At 45.1% G+C, this 16,242-nt stretch overlaps 1 protein-coding gene across 1 annotated transcript in view; it reads right to left on the reverse strand.

The window, feature by feature from the left end:
* PHACTR3 (phosphatase and actin regulator 3) overlaps positions 1-16,242 on the reverse strand; it is a 186,254-nt gene that overhangs the window by 39,057 nt on the left and 130,955 nt on the right. The window lies entirely within an intron of this gene.

The following is a 16,242-nucleotide window of genomic DNA, read 5'->3' on the forward strand; positions in this document are numbered from 1 at the left end:
ACCCCAGCTCAGGGTCTCAGCAACATGTCCATCCAATGCTGATCATCCTACTCTTCCTGGACCATCCTGGGCTGGCTACCTTCTGAACCATGTCGTTGGCCTGGAACCCAGCCCTCAGAGACCCAATAGGTCCTCTAATCTCCGTCACCCTTAGGATCAATTCCTCCCCTATCTGGTCTCTTTCTGGTTCCTTAGTTTATCATCTGTCTCCTCCACTAGACTGAAAGTCCCAAGACAGTCTGTTCTCCTCGGTCCTGGAACAGTGTTGACGCAGCAGGTTATCTGGTCGAGTGAGCCTGACTCAGGGTCTAGAAAGATGACACTGATCTTTCTCTCTCCCCGTGTCCAGAAGCAACAGAGTGACATCTGAGTGCACCTAAGATGTAAGATCTTAAGGAATGATGTTCAGATTTACCTAACACGTTATTGACTGGGAGGTTTTTGCAATAACTAGCACCTGTAGCTGGCAATTTACAAAAGTGAACATTGAAACACTCCAGTCACTAATTTTCGGGTAACAAAAGAGAGTGAGTGTTAGTTGCTCAGTCAAGTCTGACTCTTAGCGACCCCATGAACTACATACCTTGCCAGGCTCCTCTGTCCATAGAATTCTCCAAGCAAGAATACTGGAGTGGGTTACATTTCTTCTCCAGGGGATCTTCCCAACCCAGGGATTGAACCTGGGTCTCCCACATTGCAGGTGGATTCTTTACCATCAGACCCACCAGGGAAGTTGGGTAACAAAAGTAGTAGTAACATCTCTCTTGTCAGTAAGTTGCTAAGAGCAGAAATGAGGATTGGCTGCATTCAAGGTCAGAGAAGGGTCATGCCTTAGGTGCCAGGACACGGCGCTGAGCTTTCTGAACACCAGAGTCCGTGTCTGCCCCAGCCAGTGCACATGTTGACAACTGGCAAGAAATTCCAAATATTAGTACAACGTAGACTGTGATTCTGAGGGTATATGGTTTTGCACTTCTATTAGGGGGTAGGTTTAATTCCTGGAGTTCGAACCATCATCCAATGTGGTCACCCCACAGCTGGTGGCAAACTATTTATTAAGAATCATGGCTCCCTAAAGAAAGTCAATTCCCAGCATGGGGTATGGATATACAAAGTAAGAAATACATCCAGCAAGGTGACAGTTTAACAGAAATTTGGGATAAAGTAAGATACAAAAAATCGTACTTGACCGAAACTTGACTTTCTAATGTGAACTTGTTTACTATGTGTTTTATAGACAAAGAGAAAAATAATGACCCCAGAAACCATTTCAGCCAGGACTCCAGCCTGATTTTGCTTTAATAGCTTTATACATGATTGGAGTCCTGTATTTATAGAATCATAAAAGCCTAAAGCAGTCACGTGCATTTTTCTGTTGATCTCTGCTGCATGGTCTGGGAAAAATTGAAAGCCAAACTGGCATTTATGAATCAAGGGAGCCTCAAAGGTCTCGGGACACGTCCTTCGTGAATGTCAAGGGTCCCATACATGGCGGGAAGGCGAGGGGGATTGCCATTTCAGATGAGTGTAATATGCTTAACCGTGAAATGACACTGAAGGCGGTTTAATCTTTTCAGCTTTTGATAAGGAACGTCTTTAAGCCTACTGCAAATGTCTCAGGCTTGTCATTACGAACTTTAAGCATATTTGTTCTTAACTGAAAGACCCTTTCATCAGAGATTTCTAGATGTGATGAGAATTCACTGCACAGGAAGTCTTAGTTCTAAAAGCGGGTAATTCTCTGCTTAATCTTTCAGCTTCTGTGAGCACAGCTTGGGCACCTATAGGGCCATTATGAAAATGTCCGGGCTGACAGTCTTTCCCAGGCTATCGGGGGTTACCAGGTTTGGCTACTTAAAAGTCAAAGAGAAATTTCCAGACAAATGGCTTAAAATGCAGGTTTTACATGAATTTGAGTGGTACTTCTACCAAACTGACAGCATTAGTCTAAATGAGTAGGTGATCCAGAGCAGCGTGTGATGCAGAGAAACAGAGGCTAGGAAACTTCCCTTCCTGACGGTGGGGACCATCGTCTCTGCAAGTACTCCCAAACACACTTGTGCTCCTGTCTTTGGAGCCAGAAATCCTCCTTCCAAGAGTATGTTCCCCAAACAAATGAGACAAGCACATAAAATACACATACGAGGGTGTCCACCCAGCCTTATTTACAAAATAACGAAATTAAATACACCCAATTCATTGGAAAAGACCCTGGTGCTGGGAAAGATTGAGGGCAGGAGGAGAAGGGGGTGGCAGAGGATGAGATGGTTGGATATCATTACCGACTTAAAGGACATGAGTTGGAGCAAACTCTGGGAGATAGTGAATGACAGGGAAGCCTAGCGTGTGGCAGTTCATGCGGCTGCAGAGAGTTGGACACAACTTAGTGACTGAGCAACAACAACAAACACAGCCAAAATATCCCAACAAGACAGCATGTGCCAAATTACGGCACATGTGTCATCTGAATTTTCAGTTCAGTTCAGTCGCTCAGTCGTGTCCAACTCTTTGTAACCCCATGAACCGCAGCACGCCAGGCCGCCCTGTTCATCACCAACTCCCGGAGTCCACCCAAACCCATGTCCATTGAGTCGGTGATGCCATCCAACCATCTCATCCTCTTCTCCTCCTGCCCTCAATCTTTCCCAGCATCAGGGTCTTTTCAAATGAGTCAGCTCTTCGCATCAGGTGGCCAAAGTATTGAAGTTTCTGAATATTATCAACCTATTAAAAATGGCAGTTGTTATTGCTTAGTCACTCAGTCGTGTCTGATTCTTTGTGACCTCATGGACTGTAGCCTGCCAGACCCCTCTGTCCATGGGATTCTCCAGGCAAGAATACTGGAGTGGACTGCCATTTCCCTCTCCAGGGGATCTTTCTGACCCAAGGATAGAATCTGTATCTCCTGCATTGGCAGGCAGATTCTTTACTACTGAACCACCTGGGAAGCCCTGATTAAAAACAGTGGTATATTCATTATTGAGAGACAAAAAGACAGTCATGATACGTTGCTAAGAGAAATAACTTGTAGGAAAATATGCACTATATACATATATATATATATATAAATAGATAGATATAGATATATATCTTTATCTACATTTGCATTTAATTTTGCAAATATATACAACCTTCTTATAAATTGGCATAGAGACACTAGAAATAGACTTTAATTATTAATTTATCTGTATTTTATTTTTAATCATCAACATAGTTTCCTTATCACTAAATAATTGTTTAAAAAGAAAGACCCTAGTGGAGTTAAAGTAGCAAAGACAATAGAAAATTCTCTCCTTCATAAGAGCAATAAGAAAATTGGTAATATCATCAGGGTCAACTTCTTCAGAATTCCAAAAATTAATCAAAGTGATTTAAAGCAGCACAGGGAGTCTTTATTCAAGAGGAACTTGTGGAATCTCAGTGAGAATGTTTTGCTCCATCCACTTCCCTGCCCCTCTCTCTAGATTGGAGTATGCTTGCTGCAGTTTGCTCTCTCCTGAGGACCAGGTGCCTGAAAGCCACTGTGGGGAGAGGAAGGGCCCTCATCCCCAAACAGCTGCATCATTTGACCTGCTACTGGTACCCAGAAGTCCCCACTGCAAGGCTGCCTACCTTGGATCTGACTCAGAGCCAGCCCACTGCAAAATGTCTTCTCCCTGGGGGCATTGGTTGAAACAATATTGTCTTTCCAAGCACAAGACTTTCATTTATCTTCAGAGCACTCTTGTTCAATACTCTATAGAGTTCTTAATTGGCCAAAGTGAATAAAAACCCATGCATGGGCCAAAAATACTAAGCCAATTAAAAGTAAAACCTTGGACTTCCCCGGCAGCTCAGTGGTAAAGAATCTGCCTTCCAATGCAGGAGGCACGGGTTTGATCCCTGCTATGGGAGGATCCCACATGCCACGGGGTAACTAAGCCCATGCAGCACAATTACTGAGCCTGGGCTCCAGAGCCTGGGAGTTGCAACCACTGGAGCCCATGTGCTCTAGAGCCCATGCTCCACAACAAGAGAAGACACTGCAGTGAGAAGCCCATACACCACAGCCAGAGAAAACCCACGCCGCAGTGAAGACCTAGCACAGCCAAAAATAAATGAATAAATAAAATTATATACAAAAGGATGTTACAGATCCAGTTCCTCTCCAGCCAATGCTGGAGAGCCTTTCCCAGGCACGGTTGGCTGGCAGGCAGGGCTCAGCAGGCACGGTAGGCAAAGCTGGCTCTTCTCCCAGGACCCAGCATGGCCAGAGAGCAGCAACCCCAGAGCTCTGACTCCACCTCACCCGGCAGGGGGCAACCTCCTGACTCCACACACGCTCACACCCAGTGAGTGTGGAATGCAGAACATCCCCCAGCCCTATGTCATCAGCACCATTATCCACCCGGTAGGGAAAGGATGCTCATGGGGGATGTCAGGCCTTGGACCACTCTCTTCCTTGTCAAGCCTACCTCTTCTCTCCCTAGGCACTGCACTGGCTGGCATCCTCCCATCAGTGTCTTTGGCTGGTTCTTCATCATCTCCCCTCTAGAAAAGGGTGTGCCCAGGACTCAGCCCTCAAACCCTCCTTCATGTTTGCTTCCTACATGACCTCACCTGCCCCATGACACTAGGGACAAGCTACTAACACTCAGATTCTTCCTCCCCAGTCACATCTTCTCTCCTGAGTCCATGCTGCATCTTCAGGCTGTCTCCACTCAGGTCCCAATCAAGTGTCTCAAACTTAGCATGGCCACAACCGAGCTCCTGTTTTCTTGCTGAAGTGTCAACAGGTTAAGCAACAGAGCCAAGATTTATACCTGGGCTTACCCCAGCATCCACACTCTTAGCTGTGATCTTCATGGATCTATTAGGTTCAGAAAGGCACCATTTCTAGTGGACCTGTTACTCCTGTTGCACACCTAGCCCAAGAGGAGAAATGACCAGGTGGGGCATACCCTGCTGAGCTCACTTGGGTGAAGGAGATGTGAAAACAAGCACCTCTAATGATCTGAAACACATTATGTGTGTTCCTATTTGCACACTCTCACAACATACCCCAATTATCTGTGTGGCTTCCTCTAACCATAGTCATTATCCAAGCTTGAAACATTTTCACTCAATGGAGGAAAACAAATCTGGTGAGCTCATCCACAGAGAGGATTCTGCCTTTTTCATTTCACTTCCTGCACAAACTCAGGAAATTTCTGCTGAGTTCCATAGTGCAGGCAAGAGAAAACAGGCCACACAAAGGAGACTTGAGGTCAAGATCAAGGAAGGATTTCTAGAGGAAGCAGCATTGGGGCTGGATCTGGTAGGAAGGATTCCCTCTGGGGGATTTGTCATATCAGAACACAGTTTGTTCCATGGAAGAATGTGCCGTGAAAATTTGTCCAGGGCTCCAAAGGAAAATTGATGATTTTGACTTCTACTTCTGACCAAGATAGAGTAATATATGTTGAATTTCACAAATAAACAAAAATCAAAATATATGAAATGGTGGTTTTGACGACACTGGGAAGGATAGTGACCCTTGAGATGGGAACCAAACAGTGAGCTCTATGATCACCCAGCTGACTAGGTCTTGAGGTCATTGACCAGAAAGAGCCTGGAAAGCCCCTGAGTGAAGAAGACAAAGCCTGAAGACCAAGGAGATGGAGACAGCGAGAGTCTGCAGGGTAGGGGTGGGAAGGGGGAGCAGCACAGAGAGAGGTTGGAGATCTGCAAAACTAAAGAGTAGATTTAAACCCAATGAAATCAATGGACCTGTGAAGTGTAAACAGTCTGAAGAGCTTGAAAGCAAAAGTGATCGTGTCCGACTCTGTGCAACCTCACGAACTGTAGCCCGCCAGGCTCCTCTGTCCATGTGATTCTTCAGGCAAGAATAATGGCGTGGGTGCATGCGTGGGTGCTAAGTCGCTTCAGTCATGTCTGACCCTTTGCAGCCCCATGGACTGCAGCCCTCCAGGCTCCTCTGTCTGTGGGATTCTCTAGGCAAGAATACTGGAGTGGGTTGCCATTCCCTCCTCCCAGGATCTTCCTTACCCAGGGATTGCACTCAAGTCTCCTGAATTGTTTTCAGGCAGATTCTTTACTGTCTGAGCCTCTGAATAGCTTAACTAAAGGCAAAAATTCTCGGGAAGGAAAAAAAAAGTAAGCACAAACTACATGCTGCCTACAAAACAGGCATTTAAATAAAAACATGAAAAATAAATATCATATATTAATGCATGTATGTGGAAATTGCAAAAACTGATATCAACGATCTTCTTTACAAAGCAGAAATAGAGACACAGCCACAGAGAACAAACGTATGGATACCAAGGGGGAAAGGGCTGTGGGATGCATTGACTTTGACATATATACACTATGTATAAAATGCATAACTAATAACAGGCTACTGCACAGCACAGGAAATTCTACTCCATGTCTGTGGTGACCTTAATGGGAAGGAAATTCAAAAAACAGAGGGGATATATGCATACATATAGATGATTCACTTTGCGGTACTAGAAACTAACACATCTTAAAGCAACTATTGTGGTTCTTCAGTCACTAAGTTGTGTCTGATTCTGCAACCCCATGGACTGTAGCATGCCAGGCTCCTCTGTCCTCCCCTATTCCCTGGAATTTGCTCAAATTCATGTAAAGCAACTATGCTCCAATAAAAATTTTAATAAATAAAAAGATGCAAAGAGATGAAAATTATAAAGGGAAAAAGTACCATTCTAAGATTAATCAAGAGAAAGTTGAAGTGGTCCATTAATATCAGACAAGGGAGATTCCAAAGCAAAGAGGCTTCTCAGGGATAAATAGGATCATCCCAAATGACAGAGGGACAGCTTAGCAGAAAGACAAAACAATCCTAAATATTTATGACCCTATTATAAGAGGTTCAAATATATGAAGCAAAAACCAATAGAACTGGGAGAAGAAATACATAAATCTATAAAGTTGGTGATTTCAGACCTCTGAGTAATTGACAGAACAAGTAGATAGAAAATGTAAGAATATGGAAGATGTGATCAACACTGTATCAAGAAATCTGATCCAATTAATATTTATAGAAACACTGTAACACACAACAGAAGAATACACATTCTTACCAAGAGCACAGGCAATATTTACCAACACAGACCAAACATACCTGGGCCATAAAGCAAGTCTCAGTAAATTAAAAAGTCCTCAAGTCATACAAAGTATATTCTTCGGTCAGAGTGGAATTAAATTGGAAATTAATAACCAAAAGATCTCTAGAATTATACCCAGATATTTGGAAACTAAATTTTAAAATTCTGAACAACCTACAGTCCCAAGAAAGTATCACAAGGATAATTAGGAAGTATTTTGAAGTAAAAATAAATACAGCATGTCCAAGTGATATTGGGGGCAATTTACAGCATTAAATGCCTATATTTGAAGAGAATAAAAGGACCAAATCCATGACCCCTGATTCTATCTTAAGAAACTAGAAAAAGAGCAAATTAAAACCAAGGATGTAGAAGAAAGGAAATAATAAAGATTGGAACAGAAACTGATGAAACAGAAAATAGAAAACAATAAAGCTAACGCTTTGAGAAGAGCAATAAAACCAATTAAACTCCAGGCAGACTTCTCAGGGGAAGTGGGGAGATAGGAGTGAGAAGGGAGCAAAAGACACAGAGAGACACAGACAGACACACACACACACACACACAGATTGTCAGTGTCAGAAATTAGAGGGGCAATATCCATCCAAACACAAACCATCAAGACTCACTTAGGAAGACACATACAACCGGAATAGATCTGTATCTACTAAATAAATACAATTTCTACTTTAAAACCTTCTCCCATTAAAAGAAAAAAAACCACCTGCAGCCCCAGATGCATGCATTGACAAACATGTAAGAAGTAAATAATTCTAATTCTATACAAAATATTTCAGAACACTGAAAAGAAGGATAAATGGTAAAACTCATGCTATGAGGATAGAATTTAGAGATGTCAAAACTAAGAAAGATACCCTAATAAAGGCTACTAGAGACTAATAGCCCTCATGAACAATGATGTAAAATTCTCAACAAAACAGTAGAAAATCACATCCAACAATTGATAAAAATGACCAACTGGGAGGCAAGGTGGTTTAACATTTGAAAAGCAACCCATGTCATTTGCCAAATTAACAAACTTTGGAAAAGAAAAAAATATACTATTAGACCGCCCTTTGATTGATGGGATGCTGACTCTATCAGAGCAGACTGGCCCCTCCCGGGTTCTGCCTGCTGTCTTACTGGTGAGATAACAAGAGGGAAGGTTAAGTTCATGGAGGTGGGAACTGTCCCAGGTCACCATTGAGAGCAGTGCTAAGGCAGGCTGCCTTCTGGCCCAAAGCAGCCTGATCTCTCACTCAGCTATGAGAACAGTGCAAACAACCAAAGCCCAAGAGCATCAGTTAGAGGAAAGGATCCCCTTCCCCCACCCACATCTCCTCTCCAGCAGAAACCACTATGGCTGTTTTGTGGGACTTGCTTCCAGACCTCATTTGTCTGCCAGTAACAACTGACACCCCCATTTAACTGTTTCACAGAAGTGGGATCGCATCACATACAGCACAGCAAAGGCTGGCTCGTTCACACATCCGATTCTAAAGCAGGACGACCTGACCCAACTCTCCCTTCAATGGCTCCAGACACCCCCCGAGTGTGGATGTCCCCTGATCCCATTACTTGTTGATCCAGCTCCCCTGTGAAGGACATCTAGGTTAGGGCTTATTCTGGCTCTTTTAAGCAAAGCTTCAGGGACTGCCCTCATTTCTGTGTTTCCCTGCACATGAATGAAAATTCCCATCAGCTCCATTTCTGGGAAGGCAAGCATTCCTGAGCCAAAGCTGCTGTGTATTTTAGGTTTAGACAGACACTCCTCTCCCCCCTCCACCCTGGACTGTCTCCTCACTATTCCTCCCAGAATCCCAGTCTTGAGTACCATCTTGAGAAGAGGGAGGAACATAAATGGGGTCGTGTATAAATATGAACAGCAGGCTGAGGAGTTAAAAATAAACTCAACACGAGATCTTTTTCTCAATTAGTCACATTTCAGAATTTATCCTAAGGACATACTCATGGAGACACACACAGCCTTAGCTATAAAGATGCATATCCCCACACCACTAATGCAGCCCTTTTCCCAATAAACTGCATGTCCAGACTGGTGATCCTGGGGGGTGGGGGGTGGGGGGAAGCCTCAGGCCACATGAATGGGAGGAGGAAGGCATGAATGTCCCCCTACCCGCCATGAGCTATAGGGGCCCCAATGAGAAGCCCTCATATCTGCCTTGGTGCAAGCATGGATGCTGTGGGGTTGTCTTAAAGCTGCTGGGGAATTTTTGGTTCAGATATTATACTTTTTAATTCTAGAATTTGCATTTGGTTCTCTTTAATAGTGTCTGTCTCTCTGTGAAGATTCTCCATCTGTTCATTCATCCTGTTCTTTAGGGCTCTGAACATGTTTGCAACAATGGCAGGTCTATTTCAGTTTTGAACATGTTTGTCTACTCCACAACACACTCCTTACTCCGAGGTTTGGCCTTTCTAGGGTTTTAAAAGATGGTCCATGGTGCTCACTGAAATCTCTCTGTGGTCTGGACTGATCCCAGCATCCCCATTCTCCAGGATCACATACCTTCCTTGCTCCTACAGGTGATCTCTGCTAAGTCCTGAGGAATTCTGTCTGCCCCTGGTTGGCTGAATTTCCACATGAACTTCAGGGGGCCCCTTCACATACCCCCCTTTTTCAGGACCCTGTCCTACAAACTCCAGCTGCTTCAACACCACAGAACTGTGGTTTGTTTCCCATATCAACGTGACCACCACTCTGCTTGGAGGTCACCTCCCTGCACCCTCCATCCTAGAAAGATGCTCCAGGCAGAAAGCAGACAGTTGGTTGTGGGGCTCACTCTGTTTCCCCTGTCATCCAACGATAAGAGTGAATTTCAAATGTGAGCGAGTACTGCAATTTCAGTGGATAATTCCGTGCATCACTGTAATTCCACACCTCCAGAGTTCTCTGGAGTCTGGAGCCTAGTTTGGGTTGGTTGTTGATACAATAGGAGCTCTGTTGTATCAGATTATCACTGGGCCTGTGAGTCCCACACACAACTCTGATGCTTGGTGCTTTTGGTAAGAACCACCGGCGTCTCACAGGCCCCACCACAAACAGCCCACTCGCTTGTCCCAAAGCATCCCGAGATACTGGTCTTGAGAGCATCCTGCATCCCAGTGACTCTCTGCAGCGCCACCTGGTGTGCATGCGGGGAATGGCCAGTTTCCGGGTAACGCCAAAACCGGAGCCCCAGGCCAAGAATGGGTAGTGACAAGCGGTGTTCTGTGCGCTCATCCTTGTGAGGACTGGCGAGTTCTCACCCCATCAGACTGCAGGTGACTCTTCACATCAGAGGATTCGCTGCCAGGGGCTGTTCAACGTACCCTCCACCACATTTGAAATAGATTTCAAATAATACAACACACTTTAGCTTTCACTTTTCACCAGCTATGTCCAGGGGGAAATGATGTCAGAGTCTGAAGAGGGGGCCACCCTTTCCTTCAGTTCAGGCGAGATCACAAGTGCCTGGCCCTGGCGCCCCCCACGGTGACGTCCCTGTATCATCGCATCGTCTAGCCCAATGTATCAGGATTTCTCATCCAGATTTGGCCCTCATCCACCTCTTTGCCTTTATGGCAGCTTTCAGTGTAGCCATGAGCTCCCTTGGGTGCTCTAGTTTTCCCTGAGAATACCCAGGGACCCAGAGCTGGGACATGCAATGCTTGTCCAATAAACAACAAAACAGGTTTTTGTATAAGACGCGGTAGCAAATTCTAGCTTTTATACTAGGGTGGACCTATCAAGGATGAGATGGTTGGACAGCATCACCAATTCAATGGACATGAACTTGGGCAAACTCCATGAGACCATGAAGGACCGGGAAGCCTGGTGTGCTGCAGTCCATGCGGACGTGACCAAGAGACTGAACAGCAGCAATCAAGGATGGGTTTTGGACAAAGTGCACCAGACACTGACCACCCCACCCCACCCCAGCTATGTTCTTCCTGAAATGCCGGTCTCTGGGCCTCACTTTAAAGATTCAGGAGGTCAGGCTGTGGTAGAAAAGAAAAATATTTACACAATGGCTATTTCATGTCATCTTTCCTTCATTACTACTTTTGTGTACATTTTATAATGTTTGCAATAATACATTCATGTATATAAAGCTTATAAATAACTAAATGAAAATGAATATAATACACAATGAAATAACATACAAATACCCAGTGTGTGTGTGTGTACACTCCTGGGATGCCCCAACAGAAAACTCGGTGACCCTCTCTTTAGACACTCGGTTCTAAACGCTCATCTGGTCGCAGCCTTACTGAGAATGATTTGCTAGGTCCCTTGTTTCCCGGGTAAAGCCCTGCCCCTGAGGGTCTCCAGCTGTAGAACCCATCTTGGGGGTTCTGTTTAGGTTCAAGTAAACATTTGGATGGCCTTCCCTGGTGGCTCAGTGGTAAAAAAATCCACCTGCCAATGCAGGAGACTGCTTGCAATGAAGGAGATGAGTTCTATCCCTGGGCCGGGAAGATACCCTGCGGGAGGAAATGGCAACCCACTCCAGTACTCTTTCCTGGGAAACCCCATGGACAGAGGAACCTGGTGGGCTACAGTCCATGGGGTTGCAGAGAGTCAGACCGACTGAGCGACTGAACGACAAGAAACATTTGGAATCCTAAGACTATCACAGACCAGATGCCGCACCTGTCTGCTCAGGACACAGGGCAGCCCCACGGCTCCCATTGGGCAAGTCCTCAAAGCAGGTCCCACGGCTCCTCAGAAGCTCCTCCCCCAACAGGTGACCCAGCTCAGCTGACGGATCAGGCAGGTGTGGGAGCTGCCCTTGAGCCGCACCGGGGCCTCCCTCTCCTGTGGCTGTTGCCTGGGCTGTGCTGCTGGGCCCCCTCAAAAATCACTGCCGTTTCCTTCTCCAGGGGATCTTCCTGACTCAAGGATTGAACCCAGGTCTCCTGTGTCTCCTACACTGCAGGTAGACTCTTTACCCAATGAGTCACAGAGGAAGTCCTCTTCCCCAAACAGATGCAACGTACCAGTCAATAGTGATATTTTTCACCATTAGCGATATTGACTGGTGACACCATGGCTGGGATTCTCAGCCTTCTTAGATTACCTAGGAAAGTGCAAAACGTGATGGAGGAGATTCTCACATCAACCCTACGCCAACACCAACAAAGACTCTCCAGATTGGACCCCTTCTGGGCTGCAGGTGGTCCATGCCAGCTGTAGTTTCCAAAGTGCGCCCACCTCTGCCGTATCTCTGAGACTTCACCTGTCTGGCAAACTCTTACTCATTCCTCAAAACCCTATTAAACAGCCTCTGGTCCTCCTCCTGACATCTGCCCACCACCTAACCTGTTCTTAGCCCAGGCATCAGCTCCTCTGTTGCAGGCTTTGTCAAATTGTGTTACTCTTGCCTATCTGTGTGTTTGTAAGACTGAGAACCCCCCAAAGCAAGAATGAGGGCTTTTCTAAAAAATACCTATCCTATTGGTTTGCTAATGATAAAAGTAAGATATGTTCATTAAATCCAAAGTAAGCAGAAGACATGGCAAGAATCAGAGCAGAAATCAGGGAAATTAAAAATAGAACAACATGGAAAAATCAATAAAACCAAAAGCTGGTTCTTTGAAAAGATCAATAAAATCAATAAGCATCTAGCCAGACTAAGAGAAAAACATAAAGGACACTAACTGCTACTAATCAGAAATAAAAGAGGGAATATTAGTATAGATAATAGAAAATTATCTATACTATTATCTATAGTATATTATCTATATATACTACCTATAATAGCATAGTCAGTCAAGTTGCTCAAGTTGCTCAGTCGGGTTCGACTCTTTGAGACCCCATGGACTGTAGCCTACCAGGTTCCTCCATCCATGGGATTTTCTAGGCAAGAATACTGGAGTGGATTGCCATTTCCTTCTTCAGGAGATCTTCCCAACCCAGGGATTGAACCCAGGTCTCCCACATTGTAGGGAGACACTTTACCGTCTGAGCCACCGGGGAAGTCTTTACACTTTATAATAGTATAGATAATAATATATATTACTAGTATAGATAATACAGATGTTAAAAGTATATTAAAGGAATACTACAAACAATTTTGTGCCCATAAATTGGATAACCTAGATGAAATGGACCAATTCCTAGAAGACAATCTGCCAAAACTCAAACAAGAAATTGATCATCTGAACAAGCCTCTACTAAATAAAAGGAATCAATAAACAACGATCCTATGAAGCAAAAAGCAGCAGGCCCAGAGGGGTTGACTTGTGAATCTACCAAAACTTGTGAGGAAATATTATATCATATATCAATTCTCTACAATTGATTTCACAGTTTAGAAGCAGAGGGATTACTTCCTAACTCATTCTATGAGGCCAGCATTATTACCCTAACATCAAAACCAAAGATGTCACAGGAAAAGAAAATCAAAGATGAGAATCTCTCATGAACACAGATGCAAAAATCCTTAAAAGACTAGCAAAATTGAATCCAAAAATGTGTAAAGAATTACATACCACAATCAAATGTAACTTTTACCAGATATGCAAGGCTGGGACAGTTTTTGAAAGTCAATTTATATAATAAATCACATCAACAGGCTAAGAACTAATAATCACATGATCAAATTAACTGATGCAGAAGCATCTGACGGATCCAATACCACCAATTTACGACTTTAAAAACTAGTAAAGAATGACATCATGAAATTCAAGCCATGATATTAAAAGACGCTTGCTCCTTGGAAGAAAGGCTATGATAAACCTAGACAGCATTTTCAAAAGCAGAGGCATTACGTTGCCAACAAAGGTCCATATAGTCAAAGCCATGGTTTTTCCAGTAGTCATGTATGAATGTGAGAGTTGGACTATAAAGAAGGCTGAGTGCCAAAGAATTCATGTTTTTGAACTGTGGTGTTGGCGAACACTCTTGAGAGTCCTTTGGACTGCAATATCAATCAGTCAATCCTAAAGAAAATCAACCTGAATATTCATCAGAAGATACTGCTGCTGCCGCTAAGTCGCTTCAGTCGTGTCCGACTCTGTGCGACTCCATAAATGGCAGCCCACCAGGCTCTCCCATCCCTGGGATTCTCCAGGCAAGAATACTGGAGTGGGTTGCCATTTCCTTCTCCAATGCATGAAAGTGAAAAGTGAAAGTGAAGTCGCTCAGTCTGACTCTTAGTCACCCCATGGACTGCAGCCTACCAGGTTCCTCCGTCCATGGCATTTCCCAGACAAGAGTACCGGAGTGGGGTGCCATTGCCTTTTCCGGGAAGATGAATGAAGCTGAAATTGAAGCTTCAGCTTCGATGCTGAAGCTGAAGTTCTACTCTGGCCACCTGAAGTGAAGAGCCGACTCATTGGAAAAGATGCTGGCAGGAGGAGAAGGGGGCAATAGAGGATGAGATGGTTGGATGGCATCACCAGCTCAATGGACATGAGTTTGAGCAAGCTCCAGGAGATGGTGAAGGACAGAAAAGTCAAGTGTGCTGCATTCCATGGGGTCTCAAAGAGTCAGACACAGCTGAGCAACTGAACAACAACAACAAAGAAGGATGTCAGCAGCGTGGTGGACGAGAAGCTCCTTGTCTGTCCCTGTCAATCTACAACCACGGCTCAAGAAAGCTGCCTCTGCCCACCACGCCAGGACCCTGGAGAACTCCACACACCTGTGCATCTACAGCGGGGTGGACTGGGAAACAGAGAGGCAATGGGACCTGGGCAACGGCAGAGGTGGGGCCTGTGATCCCAGACCCCCAGCTGCCAAGCCTGCAGCCCCACGGAACCCAGTAGTAGCACCAGAGGAGGCAACACACACAACTCCAGCCTCCTGGCCGTGGTAGTGCACACAGCCACAGGGAAACAGGTGGCCGTGGAGGCAGGGCCGGTGACCTCACCCCTCTGGTCACAGAAGTGCCCATAAATGCCCCCCACAGCCTGCAGCAGCAGTGCATATAAACCCCAAGACCCCAGACACACCAGAGCTACTCAGGACCCTGGCTCCCCCTGCCACAGTGGAGCCTGTGACTCAGGAGACCCTGGACGCAGTGGAAGTGTCCATCATCTGTGTCCTGGGTGATGACCAGAGGCAACGAGGTACCAAGACGCTGGACACACAAGCAGCGGCAACAAGGGCACGAGGTGGAGGGTGGAAAGTGCTGATTCTCAACCAAGACCAGAGGTAGTGCAGGTAAGAGAAGCCAGAAATGTGTGCTAGAGCACCACCTACTGGCAAAGGAAGGAAAAGCTTCTTACTTCTCACCGGGCTATGTCCCACTCTTCTGCAACCCCATGGACTGTAGCCCTCTGTCCGTGGGATTTTCCAGGCAGAATACTGGAGTGGGTTGCCATTTCCTTCTCCAGGGGATCTTCCTGACCCAGGGATGGAGCCCACGTCTCCTGCATTGGCAGGCGGATTCTTGACTGCTGAGCCACCAGGGAAATCTGTTGAATTGTTAGAATCAAGTTAAAAAAAAAAAGTTAAAAAGCTTTGCCTAAAGAAGAAAGTTGTTCACAGCTTCAAATGCAGCGGCAGAGGAACAACTCATCAAGTGCCATGGAGAACCACAGTAATGTTGCTCCACAAAAAACAAACAAACAAACAAACAGACACGACAATTCTCCAGAAACCAAACTTCAAGTCATGGAATACTGTGATCCAACTGCTAGAGGATTCAAAACGGCTGTCATGGAAAAAAGCAATGAGCTACAAGAGAACTCAGAAAGGCAGTTCAACAAGCTCAGGAATAAAATTAAAGAACAGACAGAATACTGTACCAAAGAGATTGAAACCCTAAAAAAGAACAAAAATTATGGAGCTGAAGAATTCAATAAACAAGATAGAAAATGCAAGTGAAAAGCACTGGAGATAGAGGAGACGACAGGCAAAAGAGAATTAGTGAGCTTGGAGACGGAAATCTAGAAACGATTCAGGCCCTCTAGAGGAGGAGAGAAAGTGAAAGGAAGCGAAAGTCATGTCCGACTCTTTGTGACCCCATGGACTATTCAGTCTGGAATTCTCTAAGCCAGAATACTGGAATGGGAAGCCATTCCCTTCTCCAGGGGATCTTCCCAACGCAGGGATCAAACCCAGGTCTCCTGCATTGCAGGCGGATTCTTTACCAGTTGAGCCACAAGGGAAGCCCAG

This window comes from Muntiacus reevesi, chromosome 2, assembly GCF_963930625.1.
Source record: "Muntiacus reevesi chromosome 2, mMunRee1.1, whole genome shotgun sequence".
Lineage (NCBI taxonomy): Eukaryota > Metazoa > Chordata > Mammalia > Artiodactyla > Cervidae > Muntiacus > Muntiacus reevesi.